This window comes from Bufo gargarizans, chromosome 3 (genome assembly GCF_014858855.1).
Source record: "Bufo gargarizans isolate SCDJY-AF-19 chromosome 3, ASM1485885v1, whole genome shotgun sequence".
Taxonomy (NCBI): domain Eukaryota; kingdom Metazoa; phylum Chordata; class Amphibia; order Anura; family Bufonidae; genus Bufo; species Bufo gargarizans.
In genome coordinates, this window is record NC_058082.1 from 269874325 (window position 1) to 269897298 (window position 22974).

General features: G+C 42.6%; 1 protein-coding gene across 1 annotated transcript in view; it reads right to left on the minus strand.

Annotated features, from left to right (window-relative positions):
- The window catches only part of LOC122932614 (S-adenosyl-L-methionine-dependent tRNA 4-demethylwyosine synthase TYW1-like), a 182935-nt gene that overhangs the window by 51526 nt on the left and 108435 nt on the right, over window positions 1–22974 (minus strand). The gene's annotated exons all lie outside the window — the stretch shown is intronic.

Genomic DNA, 22974 nt, shown 5'->3' on the forward strand with positions numbered 1-22974 from the left:
GTTCAGCTGCCCTACTCCTACATGCTTAATGAGTGAAGGGGAGCTTATGTCAGGGTTCAGCTGCCCTACTCCTACATGCTTAATGAGTGAAGGGGAGCTTATGTCGGGGTTCAGCTGCCCTACTCATACATGCTTAATGAGTGAAGGGGAGCTTATGTCAGGGTTCAGCTGCCCTACTCCTACTTGCTTAATGAGTGAAGGGGAGCTTATGTCAGGGTTCAGCTGCCCTACTCCTACTTGCTTAATGAGTGAAGGGGAGCTTATGTCAGGGTTCAGCTGCCCTACTCCTACTTGCTTAATGAGTGAAGGGGAGCTTATGTCAGGGTTCAGCTGCCCTACTCATACATGCTTAATGAGTGAAGGGGAGCTTATGTCAGGGTTCAGCTGCCCTACTCATACATGCTAAATGAGTGAAGGGGAGCTTATGTCAGGGTTCAGCTGCCCTACTCCTACTTGCTTAATGAGTGAAGGGGAGCTTATGTCAGGGTTCAGCTGCCCTACTCATACATGCTAAATGAGTGAAGGGGAGCTTATGTCAGGGTTCAGCTGCCCTACTCCTACTTGCTTAATGAGTGAAGGGGAGCTTATGTCAGGGTTCAGCTGCCCTACTCCTACATGCTAAATGAGTGAAGGCGAGCTTATGTAGGGGTTCAGCTGCCCTACTCATACATGCTTAATGAGTGAAGGGGAGCTTATGTCAGGGTTCAGCTGCCCTACTCCTACATGCTTAATGAGTGAAGGGGAGCTTATGTCAGGGTTCAGCTGCCCTACTCCTACATGCTTAATGAGTGAAGGGGAGCTTATGTCGGGGTTCAGCTGCCCTACTCATACATGCTTAATGAGTGAAGGGGAGCTTATGTCAGGGTTCAGCTGCCCTACTCCTACTTGCTTAATGAGTGAAGGGGAGCTTATGTCAGGGTTCAGCTGCCCTACTCCTACTTGCTTAATGAGTGAAGGGGAGCTTATGTCAGGGTTCAGCTGCCCTACTCCTACTTGCTTAATGAGTGAAGGGGAGCTTATGTCAGGGTTCAGCTGCCCTACTCATACATGCTTAATGAGTGAAGGGGAGCTTATGTCAGGGTTCAGCTGCCCTACTCATACATGCTAAATGAGTGAAGGGGAGCTTATGTCAGGGTTCAGCTGCCCTACTCCTACTTGCTTAATGAGTGAAGGGGAGCTTATGTCAGGGTTCAGCTGCCCTACTCATACATGCTAAATGAGTGAAGGGGAGCTTATGTCAGGGTTCAGCTGCCCTACTCCTACTTGCTTAATGAGTGAAGGGGAGCTTATGTCAGGGTTCAGCTGCCCTACTCCTACATGCTAAATGAGTGAAGGCGAGCTTATGTAGGGGTTCAGCTGCCCTACTCATACATGCTTAATGAGTGAAGGGGAGCTTATGTCAGGGTTCAGCCTTGCAGCCATATCGTTCCCCCCCATTGCTAGTGCACATGAGCCAGGAAGTTTAGGTGGAAGGGGCTGGGCTCTGTCTGGATAAAGTTTGTCTACTCGGGGAGCGTGGCCATTTTGTTGGACGGAATCTCCTAGTTACTAATAGTACAAAATAGACTTGCTAACAGCCCTAGCCATAGTTCCAACTGTAGTATATACACAGACGAACAAAAGGGTAACAATGTTTTAAACTTTTGACTTTTAGACTCCATAGCTCACCATCCACTACAGCTTTGAAGGTGAAACTACCATCATTTTATAGACAAGGATGGATTCTCAATGTTGAGCTATAAGCATCATAAAAAAAAAAAAAGTGTTATTTTGCACACTGGAGTACTATGGGTATGAAAAGGACGACAATGTTCCAGCAGGACAACGACCTGAAGCATACGTCGAGATTGGAGAAGAAATTGTTCAATGACAATTAAGTGGAGGTGCTGGATTGGCCCCCCAGTCACCAGACCTCAACCAAATTGAACACTTGTGGGCAGAGTTTAAGAAAAAGCTGTATTTGTACCCAAGTGAGTTGACCAGTGTGCACCAACATTGGGAACGTGAAGAAGAGACCTGGGAACAGATTTCGGTGGAGACATGCTTAAATCTGATCGAGAACATGCCCAGAAGGATTCAGGCAGTGCTGAAAGCCAAAAGGGTGAATTTTCAAAATACTAACAAAATAAAATGTATAATTTTAAAAGCAAAACAGTAACAATGCAGTTACATAACAAGAAGCTGCATAACTAATCATATGCTAAATAGTTCCAAGTCCAATTTATATATGAGATAGCCAAGATAATAGTCTATAAAATGATAGTAGTCTCACGTTTAAAGCTGTAGTGGATGGTGAGATATGGAGCCTGAAAGTCAAAAGTTCATCGTTACCCTTTTGCTCATCAGTGTACACAGTACCAGCCATACTACATACAGCTAATCTGATTAGTCCCATCTATACTGCATTATTGTGTAGATTTGCCTTTTAGCAGTTTTAGAAAGCTAGGTAGCATTTGAAGGTACGCTAGAGACTAGGGATGAGCGAATCGATTTTGGACGAAACATCCAAAGTCGATTTGCATAAAACTTAGTTTATAGGGTCCATTCACACATCCGTGTGTGTTTTGCGGATCCACAAAACACAGACACAAGCAATGTGCGTTCCGCATTTAGTGGACGCACATCACCGGCACTTGCAGACAAGAATAGGACATGTTCTATTTTTTTCGGGATTGGAATTGCAGACCCGGAAGAATTTATTGAATATTATTGTACGCAGGAGCTTCATGCAGTATTAGAATGTATTGGCTCCGATGAGCCAAAGTTATTACTTTGTGAGGTATCGCGAGACTTCGCATAATAACTTCAGAAATTGATTTATACTGTGTAAAAAAAATTATAAAATAAAAAAAATAAACATTTCCGCAACTCTGGTTCGGTTCTAGGGTACAGAGTTTGGGAAATGTTTTTTTACAGTACAAATTTATGGAGTTATTGGGCAAAGTCTCGCGATAATTGGAGCCAATACAAAGTTTTATGCGAATCAACTTTGGATGTTTCTTCCAAAGTTGATTGGCTCATCCCTACTAGAGACCAAACTACATATATGTTGCCAATTCCGGTTTTAAGATCCGGCAAAGGATCTCAAAAGCAGAATTAAACAGATCCTTGCCATTTAATACATCCGGATGCATCCATTTTGTCTAAATCTGGTTGTATTAAATCAAAACTGAACAAACTGGATCCACTATGAAAAATCATTGTAAGCACCACAACAACAACAAAAAAACACAAAGGATGCATACTTATGCATCCTGATCAGTTTGTCCCCATTGACAATGAAAGGGGACAAAACGGAACTGTTTAATTCTGGTTTTGAGATCCTCTGCCGAATCTCAAAACCGGAAATGAAAACAGGGATGTAAAAATAGCATAAGCCCACTGCATCCACTATTGGGCTGCTCCCAGCGGTCCGATCGCAACAAACAGATAATTTGATCTATGCCAGACTTGACAGTATAACGTACTATAATTCAGCAGTATAAATACAGAAACCACATGCTGTGCACATATTTACTATCACTACCATAAAGCTTTTGTGGTTATTGGACAATATGATTCACAATCCTTTAGTCCAGAGAAACCCATAAATATCCATTATCAGAGCAGCAGGAGATCCTGAGATCTAATTAGTAACTGGGAACACTGCGTGCGTAAAACAGATTGTGCTTTTGTAAATTGGTTTTCAAAAATGCCACACAGCTTTGTAATCATGTGTTTTCTGATGCTTATTTTAAATAGAAAAGCTTTGCTTCAATCAAATCTTTCTTTCTGCAGTTTGATTGCTGTCCAGCACCCATTTATTCCTGTTCCAAAAAACTGAATATGAATCACTATACCCAAAACTTGAAAGGTCAGCTCCCTATTAAAGGGATAGCTACTTTTTAACATGTAAAATATATACTCCAGTTTGTGGACTGCTAGTTCACATCTGTTCATATAAGCCAGGATTAATAAAAGAATAAAGAAAATTATTGCAAAAGACTAAACCGAGTTAGGGAGACTCCTTAGTAAAGCCAGAGAGTGCTCAGTGTCATTGGAAAAAGTAACAATTAATAGACAAATCTTTCCCGTCTGAAGCATGCCTAGGAAGAGCAAATTAATTAGCCACAGAATCTATATAGTACATGTGCCCGTTAAAGCACCTACTTTCACATCTGCGGCATGTATTCAGATAGGCTTTACCGGCAGATAACAGCTTGCTAGAATTCTCAGGAACCTGCACTGCTGGATGTAACCAGAATGCCCGCCGGCCCCATAAAGTATAATGGGGTCTGGCAGAGATCTGATTTGCATCTGGCTGATTCCCAGCATTCTCTGCCAGAACAGGTGGCCGGATCACAGTGCCACAGATGTGAAAGCAACCTAAGGCCTCTTTCACACGGGCGTCGCGTGTGAGGGCCAGATAGGATGCATCGAGGGGAAATGCACGATTTTTCTGCGCTGGTGCAAAGCGTTTTAATGTGTTTTGCACGCACGTGAGAAAAATCGGCATGTTTGGTACCCAAACCCGAACTTCTTCACAGAGGTTCGGGTTTTGGATCGGTGTTTAGATTTTAGTATTTTCCCTTATAACATGGTTATAAAGGGAAAATAATAGAATTCTTAATACAGAATGCAAAGTAACTTAGAGATCGAGGGATTAAAAATGTAAAAAAAAATTTTTTTACTCACCTCATTTGCTTGTTCGCGCAGCCCGGCTTCTCTTCTTTCTTCTTTGAGGACCTGGGAGAAAAGGACCTTTGCGCTCATCACATGGTCAATCACCATGGTGATGGACATGTGATAAGCGTGGAGTCATCACATGGCCCATCACCATGGTGATGGACCATGTGATGTGCGCAGTGACATCACCAAAGGTCATCAAAGAAGAAGAAAGAGGAGAAGCCAGGCAGCGCGAACAAGTGGATGAGGGGAGTTTAATATATATTTTTTTAACCCCTAATTTACTTAGCATTCTGTATTAAGAATGCTATTATTTTGACATATAACCACGTTATAAGGGATAATAATAAACATTGGGTACCCATCCCGATCGTCTCCTAGCAACCATGTGTGAAACACCACACCGCATCCGCACTTGCTTGCGATTTTCTCGCAGCCCCATTCACTTCTATGGGGCCTGCGTTGCGTGAAAAAAAAAAAAAAAGGGATGCACAAGTGATGAGGGAAAAAAATCACAGCTCATGTGCACAGCCCCATATAAATTTATGGGTCCGGATTCAATGCGGGTACAAAGCGTTCACCTCATACCCAATAATCTGCCCAATAGTAATCTGGTGTATAGGAATCTTAAAGGGGTTGTGCAAGAACAGAGTGGTTTTGGGCAAACCCCCACACTTGGCAGGACCTGTAAAAGGAAGCTTGCTTATCTACTTCTCAGCACTGACCAGCCGCTCCTTTGCCTGGCCTGCCATGCTTCCCGAAGCTGGCTCGCTGCTCCTTCTCCTTTTGGCCGGTGATGCACAACTGGGCTCCTTTGCTGAAAACTTAAGGTTTGACATGGCTACAGCCAATTGCGGTGACCAGCTTCCTTACGTCATAACAAATGGCCACATGATGCAATGAGATCCTGTCACTGCTGCTGCAGCCATGGTCTACTGGATGTTTTCAGCAAAAGGAGCCCAGAAGGGCATCGCAGGCCAGGAGGAGAAGGAGCAGGGAGCCGGCGCTGGGAATCAGGCAAGTAAGCTTCCCTTTATAGGTTCAGCCAAGCAGGGAGGTTTGCCAACCTTACCAGAATATAAGAGCGCTATTATTTTTAACAAGATATATATCACAAAGCTTATCTTTGATTGTACTATTGATTTATGAAAAAAAAAGTGAGAAGTTAGTTACTCTTTAATGGAAAAAAGGGCAGTTATTACATTAGGGAGTGAACAAAGACAGGAAAGTCCATTTAAGGGTCCATTCACACGTCCTGTTTTTTTTCATCCTGAAAAACGGTCCGTTTTTAGCGGATCCGTTGTTCCTGAAAATGTTTCCGTATGTCATCCGTTTTTTGCGGATCCGCAAAAAACGGAAACATGTATACATTTCAATAATCAAATAAAGTTGTTTGGATTTCTTTGAAAAAAAATTGAAAAAAAAAAAAATAATAATAATTTGTTATGTGTTTCCAGGAACGGAATCCGCAAAAAACGGATGACATACGGAATGACATCCGAATGTCATCCGTTTTTTGCGGATCCATTGACTTTGTATTGTACCAGGATCCGATTTTTCAGGACAAGAATAGGACATGTTTTATATTTAAACGGACATGCGGAACGGAACAACGGAAACGGACAGCACACATTGTGCTGTCCGATTTTTTCCAGGACCCATTGAAAATGAATGGGTCCAGATCTGGTCCTGATCTGTTCCTGAAAAAACGGAACAGATCAGGAAAGAAAAAACGGACGTGTGAATGGACCCTAATAGTAATCAACCCCAATGCAGTGCTCCATTTGTCACAAATAATATTCTATCAAATCCTTCTTGGAAGACTATTCTGTACAGAGTGATGCTGCAATAATTTACAGTCATACTGAAACTATTCTGGTTCTTAAGCTTCAAGGTTTACATCCTGTGTCTTCAAAAATAAATGTCCTCCTGATGCGGAAGGCTTTCAATGTTTTGACAGGCCCAGAATGAAATTGAAAGTTCATCAAATGATTTACGATACCATGTACACAACTGCTCCATGCAGACATAAATTCAAAGTGTGTATCAAAGCAGACAAAATGACCTTGCTAAAGTGAACAGGAACAATTACATATACATAACAGTTTGGTAAAGGAAGGTAGTATACTCTGTGTGTGCAGAAGACCAGATATTATCCAGAGATGAGCACATTGCAAGTCTACTTCCTTTCGTAAATTATGATTTGCAGATATGGCAAGCCTCAGTAATATCCATTTTTTTTTAGGAAAGTAACATTATTGGTTGCAAGATCAACTTTACTAAGTTTGAAAAGAGAACTATTGTGCTTGTAATGCCTTAAGTAATTAAAAGGGATATCTTTCTACCAATTAAAACCCAATAGTGACGAAATATTCTATTTTTTAAATCTGGTTTTATTTTCTGATAGTTACATGGTTAATAAGGTTGAAAAAAGAGTTAAGTCCATCAAGTTCAACCAAGGGATAGGTGGGGACGCGAATCCCAGAAGGAATTGAAACTCAGGTGATTTCTACACATTTTCATAAGCATTAATGCTGTCCACTGTTCCTGCTGTGACCACTTCCTGATGAAGTCTATTCCACAGCTTCACAGTTCTTACAGTAAAGAAGTTTCAACGCTTCCAGAGACTGAACTTTTTCCTCTCCAATCGGAGGCAGTGCCTCCTTGTCTTTTGAGCACATTTTACATGGAACAGTTTTTAACCGTATTTTTTGTATGGCCCATTTATATATTTGTAAAGGTTAATCCCCCTTAGACGTCCCTTCTCAAGATTAAAATTAAATTATTTTAATCTTTCTTCATAACCAAGACCCTCCATGCCCCTATCAGTTTAGTTGCTCTCCTCTGTACTTTTTCCAGCTGCAGTGCCTCCTTTCTATGGACTGGTGCCCAGAACTGAACTGCATATTCCAGATGAGGCCGCACCAACGCTTTGTACAGTGGTAATATTACATCCCTGCCCTGCAAGTCCATGCCTCGTTTAATGCATGACAATATCCTGGTGGCCTTAGAATAGGCATGTCCAAACTGCGGCCCTCCAGCTGTTCCAAAACTACAACTTCCAGCATGCCTGGATAGCTTACAGCTATTAGGGCATGCTGGGAGTTGTAGTTTTGCAACAGCTGGAGGGCCGCAGTTTGGACATGCCTGCCTTAGAAGCAGCTGATTGACATTTTATGCTGTAATGTAATCCACCATCCACAAGGACACCCAAATCCTTCTATATAAGTGACTCTCCCAGTGCTACATCACCTAGGACATATGAAGCACAGAGATTATTACTACCAAGATGCATAACTTTACATTTGTCCACATTGAACCTAATTTGCCAAGTTGATGCCCAATCACTCAGTGTTTTCAAGTCAGCTTGTAGTTTATGGACATCTTCCATAGACTGTACAGTTCTACACAGCTTAGTGTCATCTGCAAAATTAGAAATGGTGCTATTAAAGGGAACCTGTCACCTGGATTTTTGGTATAGAGCTGAGGACATGGGTTGCTAGATGGCCACTAGCACATCCGCAATATCCAGTCCCCATAGCTCTGTGTGCTTTTATTGTGTAAAAAAAAACGATTTGATACATATGCAAATGAACCTGAGATGAGTTCTGTCCCTGACTCATCTCACGTACAGGACTCATCTCAGGTTAATTTGCATATGTATCAAATCTTTTTTTTACACAATAAAAGCACACAGAGCTTTGGGGACTGAGTATTGCGGATGTGCCAACGGCCATCTAGCAGCTCATGTCCTCAGCTCTATACCCAAAATCCCGGTGACAGGTTCCCTTTAATCTCGTCCTCGATATCATTAATAAATAAATAATAGAGAACCCAGCACTGTACACCACTTATAACCCAGGACCATTCTGAATAGGAATCATTGACCACAACTCTCAGGACACGGTCCTTCAGCCAGTTTTCAATCCAATTATAAAACTATACTTTCCAAGCCTATAGACCTTACTTTACCTATTAAACGTCTATTAGGGACAGTATCAAAAGCCTTTGCAAAATCCAGAAACACTACATCCACAGCCACCCCTCTGTTCAGGCTACTACTCACCTCCTCATAAAAACAAATCAGGTTAGTCTGACAACTTCTGTCCTTGGTAAACCCATGCTGGTTATCACTTGTTATTTACAGTCACATACTCCTGTATGTAGTCCCTTAAGAGTGTTTCAAACATTTTTCCCACAACAGAAGTTAAACTGGTCAATAATTACCGGTCAAGGACATTGATCCTTTTTTTAATATGGGCGCCACATTTGCCTTGCGCCAATTACTTGGCACTGTACCAGTACCTAGAGAATCTTTAAAAATTATAAACCGGGGCACAGCAATGACTGAACTCTAAGTACTCTTGGGTGTAATCCATCTAGAACTGGACCCTTGTTCACATTTACCTTATTTAACTTGTCTTGGACCATATCTACACTTAGCCAATTGAGTATATTAATGGATATACTAACAGTCCCAGCACCACATATATCAGCTCCTTTCTGTTCTTTTGTATATACAGAGCTAAAAAAAACATTTAGTAACTCTTTTCCTTATCTTCAGTGACTAACTCCCCTTTAGCATTATTTAGTGGACCTACCTGCTCAGACCTAGGTTTTTTTAGCATTTATATTAGGGCTGCAGCTAACGATTATTTGAATAATCGATTAGTTACAGATTAATTTCTACGATTAATCGGGAAAAACGACAAAATTACAAAACAAAAGAGGTTTATATGATTTTACTTGAAAAATGATGTTCAAAGGCCATATTAAAACAAAATTGTGGACGACACTATTATGAGGAGGATCTGTGGACGGCACTATTATGGGGAGGATCTGTGGACGGCACTATTATGGGGAGGATCTGTGGACGGCACTATTATGGGGAGGATCTGTGGACGGCACTATTATGGGGAGGATCTGTGGACGGCACTATTATGGGGAGGATCTGTGGACGGCGCTGTTATGGGGGGGATCTGTGGACTGCGCTGTTATGGGGGGGGGGGGATCTGTGGACTGCGCTGTTATGGGGGGGGGGATCTGTGGACTGCGCTGTTATGGGGGGGGGGGATCTGTGGATGGCGCTGTTATGGAGAGGGGGATCTGTGGATGGCGCCGTTATGGAGAGGGGGATCTGTGGGTGGCGCTGTTATGGAGAGGGGGATCTGTGGATGGCGCTGTTATGGAGAGGGGGATCTGTGGATGGCGCTGTTATGGAGAGGGGGATCTGTGGATGGCGCTGTTATGGAGAGGGGGATCTGTGGATGGCGCTGTTATGGAGAGGGGGATCTGTGGATGGCGCTGTTATGGAGAGGGGGATCTGTGGATGGCGCTGTTATGGAGAGGGGGATCTGTGGATGGCGCTGTTATGGAGAGGGGGATCTATGGGCATAACAGTGCACAGATCCCCCTCCCCATAGCAGTGCCATACACAGACCCCAATCCCCATAGCAGTGCCATAGACCGATCCCCCTCCCCACAACAGCCCCGGCCCCGCTGCTTAGTCGGACTAATCACATTCACTGCATCTTTATTTTACCTTTTACAATGACCCTCCAGTAACAGGCAGAGCGGACGGCGGCGTAACGTCACTTACTCACGTGATGCACCTGCTCCGCCCACTTTATGAATGAAGGAGGCGGAGCAGGTGCGTCACGTGAGTAAGTGACGTTACGCCGCCGTCCGCTCTGCCTGTTACTGGTCCTGGAGCGTCATTGTAAAAGGTAAAATAAAGATGCAGTGACCGCCCGCCCGCCTGCCCGCATAGCAACGAATCGGCGATTATTCGATAACTGGATTCGTCGACAACGAATCCAGTTATCGATTAATCGTTGCAGCCCTAATTTACATATTGTGGGGATTCGCTCTAGTAGACAGGGTGTGCAGACGCAGTACAGAGGCAAATTACCAGTTCTTAAACTTCTGTGTTTATTAACACATAAAGCAAAAACAAAACTTCACTTTGCAGTCTTGGTTTTAGTACACAAACAATGGAAAGTCCACGTAGCAGTCTTTTAGGACGGCCAGTTTCTCTTACAAACGGGTCTCAGCCCTCCAGCACGACAAGCCTCAGATCCCAGCACACATCTCCTGAGCTCCACTGTAAGACTGAGGTAATCTTCCCCACCTGGCAGTGCTGGCTGGTAGGCCTGGCAAAACCCAGCATGGAACATGGGGAGTAGTCACCCATGCAGCACTTTGACTACTCCCAGTAAAAGCAGTCCCGAATCGGCTATACAGCCATACTAAGTATTAAAGGTGTCAAACAGCAACTGCTGCTGACACATAAAAACCGTCTCTTACTCCACCAAGGCCAGGAACCTCGGTGACACGTACCTATCATTCATGATGATTCCTTGTACCTTCTTACAATATTTAAATAATTTTGGGGGATTTGTTTTGCCCTCTTTTGCTACCTGCTGTTCGTTTTGTATTTTTCCTAATTTTATCTCCTTTTTAGAGATTTTATGAAGCCCTTGGTAATCTTCAAACACCACAGCTGACCCAACAGATTTGCATTTTTTAAATGACTTTTTGTCTTTTATTGCCCTTTTTACAGTAGCTGTAAGCCATGGGGGGAGAGGGGGGTTAATTTTAGCCGATTATACTTGTTACCTAAAAGAAAAAAATTTTTAGTGCAATTAATCAATGTGGATTTAAAGCTCTCCAATTTATCCTCAGTATTTTGTGACAGTAGCTGCACCCAGTCTATGCCCTGAAATCCTGCCCTCAACCCAGGGAAATTAGCCTTTTTGAAATTTAGTGTATTTGCTCTGCCTGGCAGAGTTTGCTTCTTATAGTTTAGGGGCAATATAATTCTATATTGTGGTCACTATTACTTAGTGTTTCTCGAACAGCAACATTTCCAACAAGCTCAGCATCATTAGAGATTACCAGATCCAACAGAGCATTGCCCCTAGTGGGAGCTTTTACAAACTGGCCCATAAAGTGGTCCTGCAGCAAGTTACATCTACATGAAGTTTGTATGTTCTCCCTGTGTTTCCGAGGGTTCCCTCTAGGTACTCAGTTTCCTACCATACTCCAAAGACATACTGATACTGGAACTTGATGCCAATATCTGTAGAGCTCTGCAGAATATAGCAGCGCTTTCTAAGTGCGTAAAATAAATAATTATGCCACCTGATACACCCCAATATTCCAAACCTTCAAAACCTTACCACCTCACTATAACATTATTAACTGTAGAAATTGTTTCTCTCCTTAAAGTACTTATAGACATCAAGTCAGCTGAACCTGCTAGACGTGTACAGGGGGCTTCAGACTCGCTTTCAAAGGGAGATGTTGGGGAATAGAGTGATCAGGCATGTTGAATTTCAACATGACCAATCCTTTGTTCCTAGAGGAGATACGGTACTGACAATCTCATAATGCCTCAAACATAGCATTTCATGAGCTGAAGCAGCAAATACCATCTCTGTGAGCTGAGAATGTCCTTCACTCAATAGTTGTTAAGTATAAAGTCAGGGAGGCTGAAAGGTGACCTCTATAATAACTGACAGGAATTGGTCTAAAGCAACACCAGTAACTGTGACAGAAGTAGAATAAGTAGCCAGGAAGTAAAAGGACTAAGTAGGAAAAATGATATTCCAAGAATTTTTATTCATTAAAGGGGTTGTCCAAGTTATATTTATTGATTACCTATCCTCAGGATAGGTCAACAATATCAGATCGGCGGGGGTCCATCACCCAGCACCCCCGCTGATCAACTGTTTGAAGATAAGGCGCGTGCTGTGCCAGCGCTGCCTCCTCTTCACGGTTTACCTTCTCGCCGTTGCATCTGCAGAGGTGAGCAAGTGTAATTACACCTAACCGTCTCATTCATTTCAATGGGATGGCTCGTTCCTATACAGCGATCCGTACCATTGAAATTAATGGAATAGGCTTGTCAGGGTTGTGAGCGAGTGTGGAGTTATGCCAGAGGCAGCGTGGACCACCCTCTCTCTCTCCCCGTGCCTCCCTGTGTCCGCATGGACAGGAGGTGTCTGTGTAAACCGTACCAAGCGGACCATACATGCTCCCAGGGAGGGCGTAACGTCAAGTCTTGGAAAGCAGTGACTAATCTGTATCTCGTGAGCTCGACGTAGTTGACGTCAGGCGGGGCTGCGAGGTGCGGGATTCATCACACTGGCCAACAGAAGACACCAGTCTAATACAACCAAGAACAACTAGGTACACCACAAATGGCCTAATACATTTGGTGAAGAAATGTATAACCCAAACTCTATTATGCCCCAAGCAAAGAATTAAGACCTCTGAATTCATCTAGATCTGCCAGTTTGTATCAGTTATTTGCTTTCTATTTATAACATTGGATTTAACTTTTGTTTCCTTTAGCATTCTTTTCTAGCTATTCTTTAAGTCAGAATACTACTGTATTTTGCCAGAGCCACTGGACTTGCATCAGTTTGTACAGTAGAAAAATGACTGACTTAAATGCACATAAAGAAATATAAAAAATAAATTGAAATTAAAAAAAAATATATATACCCAGAGAGCCAGAGATTTTTTTTATCCTTCTAAATGTAGAATTTGCCAGTAAATATAGAAGGGAACTTACAATGATGGGACTTTTTGAAGACCGTTTGCTTTGACTTGGCAAAAGGTGTACCAGATTTGTCAAAAGTTGCATGAGGTTCGTAAAATTTGGCGCATCTTAAAGGGTAATTAAACCTTTGATAGAAAAAAAAAAAACACAACAGAAGAGCTGCTCAGGGCACTCTGCGCCTTTGTTTTTCATCATTTCTAGTGACATTTCAAGCATGTCAAGAACAGATCCCATAGGCTTTCGATGAATCCATATTCCATATGCTCCAAAAGCTGAGCCAATGCAAGCCAAAAGGGTCAGAGCAATTTGAGCAGCTATGTTGCCCCTTAGTTTCCTTCATTAAAAGGTTTAGTTACCATTTAAAACCTTACACTTGGTCTAGAAAAGCTACGCCACATTTGCTACACCACCCCCTTACTGCTGTGATTTTGTGACTATAGAAAGTTGCAATGATAAACACGTGAGGACCTTTTTCACTAAACCTAACGATGCCCATTTTTAACCCAATACTGAAAAGTGGTGAGGGTGGTGTAAAATGGCAAAAAGTCAAACACTAGTGCAAAATAATACGCGAGCTAAAAAAAAAAAAAAAAAAAAAAAAAAAAAAAAAGAAAAGCCTGAATTCAAGTCAAAATTAACATGTGTGTTTACCACAATATCTACAGTCTGTTGGTCTGCAGGATTTTCTTCATGTTCCTAAAACAGCGTGGACAAGTTTATCCCATTCACCCTCAACATAACTAAGCTAAAAAGAGAGGCTATAACTGCTCATAGATATAATATTCCAGCGATTGGCCCTCCAAAAGCACATCTCAGAGTTAGATTTATCACAGAACGTCTGCAGACAACTCTAAAAACAAGCCTCCTGATGACATCCTAAATTATGAGCGACATTTCCATGAAGCGAGCACTTCTACCACTGCTTCACTGCCCTAAAAGTCATGTTATACGAGGGAAGTAAGAAAGGACACCAGAGTTATAGATTTATTGGTGGCATCAGCTCTGATGCCCATCAACACTTACTATGGCTTTGAGGTTTCGAGCCATGGTTTTTCTTCTACATTTATGAATATGCTTACCTAATTATATATCTGCAAATGACAAAATAATGATTCATCATCAAAAGGGCATCTGTCAGCAGATTTGTGCTAATAAAAAACTGGCTGACCTGTTACATGTGCACTTTGCAACTAAAGGCATCTGTGTAGATCCCATGTAATATGTGCCAGCATTGCTGAGAAAAACTAAGTTTTAGTATATGCAAATGGCCTCTAGGAGCAACGGGGGCAGTGCTGTTACACCTAGAGGCTCTGCAACTGTCCTAACCTCTGCACTTTGACAGGGCCAGGCAGTGTAAACATGATCATGCCTGGACCCAACTTCTCCTAAATTCAAAATGCAGAGGGCATGGCAGTTGCAGAGAAAGCGGAGCCTCTAGGAGTATGGGCAACACCTTCATTGCTCTTAGAGATTCATTTGCTTATATTAAAACATAATTTTTGCGGGCACATATAAACATGGGACCAACACAGATTCCTTCAGCTGCCAAGTACACATGTACCAGGTCAGCCAGTGTTTTGGGTACAAATCTGCTGACAGATGCCCTTTAAGGCTCTATAGATTTACTAAACTGTAAGCTCGAGTCTGGATGAGTAAACATGCAATTTATAGTATGATTTATGAAATGAGAGAGTTTGACCAATTGAAAATATTTAACACTTTGGCATTCGTAAAGGTTCCTTTTCTAGATTTTTTTAGCGTTCAGTTTAAGTTACTGTATTGACTCGAGTCAATGGACTCCTGTAATTCAACAACTGTATGAACTACATGCCGAGCTTAGATTCCATGTGATAGAGCCTGTCTCCTCGACACTACAAGATTATATAGAAGCAGGATAGGATGGGGCTAATATGAATGCTCCTAAGGCTACATGCACACGTTCAGGATTCATGTGCGGAGAATCCGCACTGAAATCCGCAGGTGTTCGCAGGCAAATCTGTGCGGTCAATCTGCATCAATTGGTGTGGATTTTCCGCATGCGGATTTCACTAAGTGAATGAAGAAAATCCGGTCAGGAAAAAAATAAATTAATTGACATGTCGCAGATTTTAAAATCCGCACCACAGGTCAAAATCCGCGCGGAAAAAAATCAGCGCGGAAAAAATCCGCATCGTGTGCATTGAGAATTTCAAATTCTCATAGAATACAATGTACATGACAGCGGGCCAGAGGCAAAAGCACCGTGAATGCTGAAAATGCTACTAAATTAATAAAATGGTTAACTCTCTTAGGGCCCCTTGCAGACGAGTGTATCCCGCGCGGGTGCAATGCGTGTATGCGAACGCATTGCACCCGCACGGAATCCAGACCGATTCATTTCAATGGGTCTGTGCACATGTGCCCTGGTTTTCACGCATCACTTGTGCGTTGCATGAAAATCGCAGCATGTTCTATACTCTGCACGCAACCCTGGCCCCATAGAAGTGAATGGAGCCTCGTGAAAAATCGCATCGCATCCGCAAGCAAATGCGGATGCAATATGTTTTTCCACAGATGGTTGCTAAAAGATGTTGTTTGTATACAGTTTTTTTATCACACGAGTGAAAAACACATTAAATCGCATTGTACCCGCGCAATAAAAACTGGATGCGTAGACGCGCTCGTCTGCAAGGGGCCTTATTGGGGAATCTAAACCATCTTTGAGTTAGGACACCCCCTTCAACCAAGAACATTCTCACTTGCATAAAGAAATTACAGACAAGTTACAATTTATTTATTTTTTTGGCACATTGCGTCTCTCCATCTCCTAATAAATGTGTCTTTCAAGTAGTTAAATCAACGTCTTGGGGAAGATAAAGTTAGACGGTGTCAGACAACCACACAAATGATGATGCATTTTGGAGCAGATGTCGCTGAGGAAATTGGCCTCCTTATGTTCATATCATCTCATAATAAGCCATGCACCTGCTCAGGCAATTGACCACTTCTCCACTTTCTGCTCATTTGGATAATGGTAACAGCAATGAAAATAAAGAAGAACACCTCTAATTAGCTGGCTCATTTAGAGTTACTTAAGCCAATTTGGAAGTGTGACGCAGCACTGACAGCTGGAATAAACTGTGCAAAATTGCTGAATATTCCAAAAGTTTTTGGGGAGACAATGGCAGATGCAGAGTACAAACGTGCCACATTTTACTCACAGTTCTCCTCTAGGACTATTCTAGCAGATCTGCTTGCAATAAGCAGGACATACGTAATATTCTAATGCCACAGACCAATCATTTCTACAACTTGAGCAACAAAAGGTCACGCTTTCTGGCACCTCCTAGACAAATGGATGCGAGACTGAAAACAGAAATGCTGATTAATCAGAAATGAAACATGAGACTATAGCTGTAACTTCTAGCCATAGTAAAGTGCACCAAACACATTGCGGCTATTGTGCAGATAAAGCATGTACACAATCACTGGCATTGTTAAAGGGATTTTCTCAAGAATATATATTCGTTTAATGCGAGAGATCAGGCAAAAGGTAGAAAGTTTCCGATTAGAACCATTGTGCAGATATCGCTGTTACACACTTGTTATGTCGCCCCCTGCTGTTCTTTTGATGTAAACATACACAAAACAAGCTGTTTCTCCCAGCTACATTACAGCAATAATCAAACGCATATAAGGCGTCATCTTCAACATATTGTTCAGTTTTGGAGGGCTGACTGTAAAAGAGATATAAAGAGCCATGGGTAGTGCAAAGATGGGCAGACTAAATTACTGACTTGAAAGAAGAGCTTTTAACCCCTTCCACCAGTATGCATTTGAAGCCTTAGTGACCAAGCAATTTTATTTTCAATTTTGTCATCATTGCATTTTAATCACTAGCTGTATCAGGGCTGTCTTTTGGGGGACAATTTTTTTTTAACTCTTAACTGTTTCGATGCATGGTCGCTATTTACGGCGGCATACTAGTGGGTTAAACAACCCAGATCAGTGCTTCTGTTGATCCAAGCCATGCCCCTGCCCTCCTCTGCACAGGAGACCTGTGCAGCACTTATAAAGCCCGTTAATGACCACTGTAAAAATAGGTACTGGTAGTCATAAAGGGGTTAATCTGGACCGAGGAACACTCACTCCCGATAAATGTCCCCTGTAAATAAGCTGACGATTAGTCAATCAAGAAAAATACTAGTTTGTCAGATAATCAGTCATTTATATACAACACATAAAATCCTAATTTGTCAGCAGCTCATCATTCTGTAACAGATGTGCCGCCAACAAATAGTGATGGGGATGATAGATCATAGTAGATATGACTGCTGCATGTAACCCAAGTCATACAAGCACACATGCTTCATTTCCAATCGTCGCCATGTGTTTCGGCTCATGTAAAAGGATAGGTAGAAGTGAAAGGATAGAAAAATTAGGCCTGTTCCTCTTCGGAGGCAGATGCTTGAAGTTGTAGACCGTGCATGCCAGTGAGATCCAAGGGGATATCGGAAATGGACACAGAGAGCACTCTTGCCAACAGCCAACATGCACCGCTGAAAATACTTTTGTGCCACTTTTTCAGCCAGGCTGCTGCTCACAATGCTCCTCCCAACTGACCTTTCTAGCTGGATACAAGGTACCGAACCAAAACTCTGGTTCTGGCAGTTGAATAAGTGGAGCTTCTGGCACCCCTTACAAAGCCAAGTACATCTCATCAACAAGAGTTCTTCACTTGTGAGCGGCTGTCCCCACTGCTGAAGAAGTGCCCCCTGCTGCTTGCTTGACAGGTCCGGACATTTCAGTGGAGGGGGAGCGTCTTCAGCAGCCCATTGCAGGTGAAGAACACTTGTTCATGAGGCACAATGATTTGGTCATCACTACCTTCCACAATCAGAACACTAAGGCTAGAGGGCTTAGATCTTGTTATCATATTAAAAGGCAAAATCTGTTGAATGATACCAGCCTCAATACTGTAAGTCCAATTTTTGGGGCACGGTATGAAAATGTTTAAGGTGGTGGCCACACACATTAAAGTTAATAAAAATTGCCTATTTTACCCAAAACAAAATGTTTGATGGTTGAAACTGAACGAACGATGATACATAATCTCTTGCAAAGAAGTCAGCCGGGTTTAACATTTTTATCCGTTAGTCAAAATAAAAATCTTTCATTCAAACAAAAATGGTTTATGAACGAAAGCTTTTTTTGAAAGAATGTTCCCAGAAAGATATTTTGTCCATTGCCCCGTTTCACTGAAAGTGTACAGTATGGGTGATTTGAACAACAACAGGTTTGTTCATTCAAGTACTGTTCAACCATCAACCAATTTGTATCTAATATGCATAGCCACCTTTAGTGTGTGTATGTCAGTGGCGGACTGGCTATAGACCCTAAAGGGCCACAGAGCCTTCCTCAATACATCCAAACAGGTAACTAATGATCTGACGGTCACCTCCTGACTCTTTAATACAACTGAATTGCCGTCCTGAAGCAACTGGAGTAGGACGACAGAATGTGGCAGCTGGCACTGGCCACCACAGAGGGCAGTTACTGGGGAAGTATTTTGTGCTGCACTGTGGTATTTGGCTCTGCTGGGGCGGTATTATGTGCTGACCTCGCCTACTTGTGTTGGCCCTGCCTTCTGTCAAATTGGACCTGCCTACAACATGGGGCCATTAAGATTTTTTCCAGGGCCACTTTAAGTTCCCAGTCCACCCTTGGTGTATGTGTATGGCCACCTGTAATGTGTGTGTGTGTGTGTGTACACACACACACACACACACACCAGGGACGGGTGGGAGAGGGAATTTGTAAGCGACAAAGTGAACTGTAAAAACAGGCCAATAAGTTCACATGTACAACAAAGTAGTTGACTGAGGCACCTTGCTAATGCAGACAGACAACCCACCTAGCCTAGCCATTACTCACAAAAGAGAAAGAGTAGGGGAAAGGATTAGTGTTACATATGATTACAGGATCAGGGAACAACACAGCATAGGGTTGAGATATAACAGGATGGTTGTGAAGAAAGACTGTCTGCACTGGAAGTTAGACCCCTCATATAGGGAGCATGTGTCCTGGTATCGAACACCTTTGAGTGCAACCTTTTAACACAAGCATGGGTCAAATGAGGTCCTTAACCACTCCAGGACCGCCGTACGCAGGATTGCGTCCTGCCGGCGGCCCTGCTCTTCTGGGTGGACGCATATACGCGTCCTCCCGCGATACCCGAGATTTCCTGTGAACGCGCGCACGCAGGCGCGCTCACAGGAACGGAAGGTAAGAGAGTGGATCTCCAGCCTGCCAGCGGCGATCGCTCGCTGGCAGGCTGTAGATTTGATTTTTTTAACCCCTAACAGGTATATTAGACGCTGTTTTGATAACCGCGTCTAATATACCTGATACCTGGTCCTCTGGTGGTCGCTTTTGTTTGGATCGACCACCAGAGGACACAGGTAGATGTGTAAAATAGCACCAAACACTACACTACACTACACCCCCCCCCCCCCCTGTCACTTATTAACCTCTTCTGAACCCATGATCACCCCATATAGACTCCCTGATCACCCCCCTATCATTGATCACCCCCCTGTCAGGCTCCGTTCAGACTGAATGATTTTTACGGATCCACGGATACATGGATCGGATCCGCAAAACACATACGGACGTCTGAATGGAGCCTTACAGGGGAGTGATCAATGACAGGCGGGTGATCACCCCCCTGTCATTGATCACCCCCCTGTCATTGATCACCCCCCTGTCATTGATCACCCCCCTGTCATTGATCACCCCCCTGTCAGGCTCCATTCAGACGTCCGCATGTGTTTTGCGGATCCGATCCATGTATCCGTAAAAATCATTCGGACGTCTGAATGGAGCCTTACAGGGGGGTGATCAATGACAGGGGGGTGATCACCCATATACACTCCCTGATCACCCCCTGTCATTGATCACCCCCCTGTAAGGCTCCATTCAGACATCTGAATGATTTTTACGGATCCATGGATCGGATCCGCAAAACACATGCGGACGTCTGAATGGAGCCTTACAGGGGGGGTGATCAATAAAAGGGGGGGTGATCAATGACAGGCGGGTGATCAGGGAGTCTATATGGGTGATCACCCCCCTGTCATTGATCACCCCCCCTGTAAGGCTCCATTCAGACATTTTTTTTGGCCCAAGTTAGCGGAAATATATATATTTTTTTGTTTGTTTTTTCTTACTAAGTCTCATATTCCACTAACTTGTGTCAAAAAAAAAAAAAATCTCACATGAACTCACCATACCCCTCACGGAATCCAAATGCATAAACATTTTTAGACATTTATATTCCAGACTTCTTCTCACGCTTTAGGGCCCCTAAAAAGCCAGGGCAGTATAAATACCCCACATGTGACCCCATTTCGGAAAGAAGACACCCCAAGGTATTCCGTGAGGGGCATATTGAGTCCATGAAAGATTGAAATTTTTGTCCCAAGTTAGCGGAAAGTGAGACTTTGTGAGAAAAACAAAAAAAACAATTTCCGCTAACTTGTGCAAAAAAAAAATAAAAAATTTCTATGAACTCGCCAGGCCCCTCATTGAATACCTTGGGGTGTCTTCTTTCCAAAGTGGGGTCACATGTGGGGTATTTATACTGCCCTGGCTTTTTAGGGGCCCGAAAGTGTGAGAAGTAGTCTGGGATCCAAATGTCTAAAAATGCCCTCCTAAAAGGAATTTGGGCACCTTTGCGCATCTAGGCTGCAAAAAAGTGTAACACATCTGGTACCGCCGTACTCAGGAGAAGTTGGGCAATGTGTTTTGGGGTGTCATTTTACATATACCCATGCTGGGTGAGAAAAATATCTTGGTCAAATGCCAACTTTGTATAAAAAAATGGGAAAAGTTGTCTTTTGCCAAGATATTTCTCTCACCCAGCATGGTTATATGTGAAATGACACCCCAAAACACATTCCCCAACTTCTTCTGAGTACGGCGATACCAGATGTGTGACACTTTTTTGCAGCCTAGGTGGGCAAAGGGGCACATATTCCAAAGAGCACCTTTCGGATTTTACAGGTCATTTTTTACAGATTTTGATTTCAAACTACTTCTCACACATTAGGGCCCCTAGAATGCCAGGGCAGTATAACTACCCCACAAGTGACCCCATTTTGGAAAGAAGACACCCCAAGGTATTCCGTGAGGGGCATGGTGAGTTCCTAGAATTTTTTATTTTTTGTCGCAAGTTAGTGGAATATGACACTTTGTAAGAAAAAATAAATAAAATCATTTTCCGCTAACTTGTGACAAAAAATAAAAAGTTCTATGAACTCACTATGCCCATCAGCGAATACCTTAGGGTGTCTACTTTCCGAAATGGGGTCATTTGTGGGGGTTTTCTACTGTTTGGGCATTGTAGAACCTCAGGAAACATGACAGGTGCTCAGAAAGTCAGAGCTGTTTCAAAAAGCGGAAATTCACATTTTTGTACCATAGTTTGTAAATGCTATAACTTTTACCCAAACCATTATTTTTTTGCCCAAACATTTTTTTTTTTATCAAAGACATGTAGAACAATAAATTTGGCGAAAAATTTATATATGGATGTCGTTTTTTTTGCAAAATTTTACAGCTGAAAGTGAAAAATGTCATTTTTTTGCAAAAAAATAGTTACATTTTGATTAATAACAAAAAAAGTAAAAATGTCAGCAGCAATGAAATACCACCAAATGAAAGCTCTATTAGTGAGAAGAAAAGGAGGTAAAATTTATTTGGGTGGTAAGTTGCATGACCGAGCAATAAACGGTGAAAGTAGTGTAGTGCCGAAGTGTAAAAAGTGCTCTGGTCATGAAGGGGGTTTCAGCTAGCGGGGTTGAAGTGGTTAAAGAGGTCCGGTCACCTCCGCTGACATGTCTGTTTTATTAACTACTTGCAGTCCTCTTTAGAATTCTTGAGCATATATTCCTATCACCATGTTGATTCTTTCCTACATTATTCCTACCATATGGTAATGAATGGACAGCAGTCCATTAGGGGTGCCCCTGAAGTCTGCCACTATCCAGTAAGTGTTGCCAGTGGCAAACAGTACAGGGACACACCGCCAACTGGTAAAACCCAGCTGGATCTTTGTTGCAGGCAGCTGGCAAATCATTCACAAACGCCAAGTAGGAATAATACAGGAATAGTAAAACAGTCATAAGAACGGATGACCCATAATTGTTATATCATAGGGAATGCAAGTACTTACTGAAACAGGAATGCCACAAGAGGTGACAGATCCTTTTGAATGCTGGTTACAAGCATCATATTCAGTAGCCCGCTAGTACTAAAGAGCTACATTTTGTGACTCAGCTGATAACTTCCAGCCCAAATCAACCACCCACTTGCAAACAGAGCAGCTGACGGCAAGCCCAGGCCTGGAAGGATAGAGGAGAAAGTTAGTGCCTCGGCAGTGCCGGGTCTGATGACAGCACTGTCCAAACAGGAGGAGAACCGGACTTGAGGGGGGATAACAAAATGAACGTGATGTAGCGCAGTATTAAGTAAAATAGACAACACAACAGAATAAAAAAGAGAATAAAAAAGCTTTATGACTGCTAAATATGCCCTTTTTCTAACTCAAATATAACCTACACAATAGGATATTATTGACGCACATAATTACCAATAATTATCGATAAAGCCAATTAACGTGTGCATGACAAGAACATTTCTTTTTACGATAAATCTAATACCAGACAGATTGACAGGACAGGGTGATCTGAACATCTGGT